This window comes from Sinocyclocheilus grahami, unplaced genomic scaffold, assembly GCF_001515645.1.
Source record: "Sinocyclocheilus grahami isolate Dianchi unplaced genomic scaffold, SAMN03320097.WGS_v1.1 scaffold11571.1, whole genome shotgun sequence".
NCBI classification, from domain to species: domain Eukaryota; kingdom Metazoa; phylum Chordata; class Actinopteri; order Cypriniformes; family Cyprinidae; genus Sinocyclocheilus; species Sinocyclocheilus grahami.
In genome coordinates this window covers 3,457-3,825 of record NW_015513913.1, presented here as the reverse complement: position 1 = coordinate 3,825, position 369 = coordinate 3,457, and positions in this window count along the sequence as shown.

Sequence of the window (369 nt, the reverse complement as noted above, 5' to 3'; positions counted from 1 at the left end):
CCGTTTTGTCTTCATCTTATTTTATTTAGCCGAATATTCAACAGCATCACTATTAGTATGACATTCACACAGAAGCACACCAAAATGGTATGTCTTGCCTGATGTTATTGTTGAGTTCCTAAAATTGACCTTTTATCATGGGACTTGAATTTGAATGCAAGACTTCCTGAAAGCTTCTCAGTTTTGTCTTGTAGGAAGCTCTGCACAAGTCTTATCTTCGTGGCTTAGAATAAAACAAAGTGTGTGAAGACCTAAACCAAATAACCACCATGTTAGGAAAACCAACCTGCCCTATTGTTCATAAAATATCAGTATAATATAAATGATAAATGCTGCAGAATTGCTTGCCGAAGCCTGATTTCTGTTTAT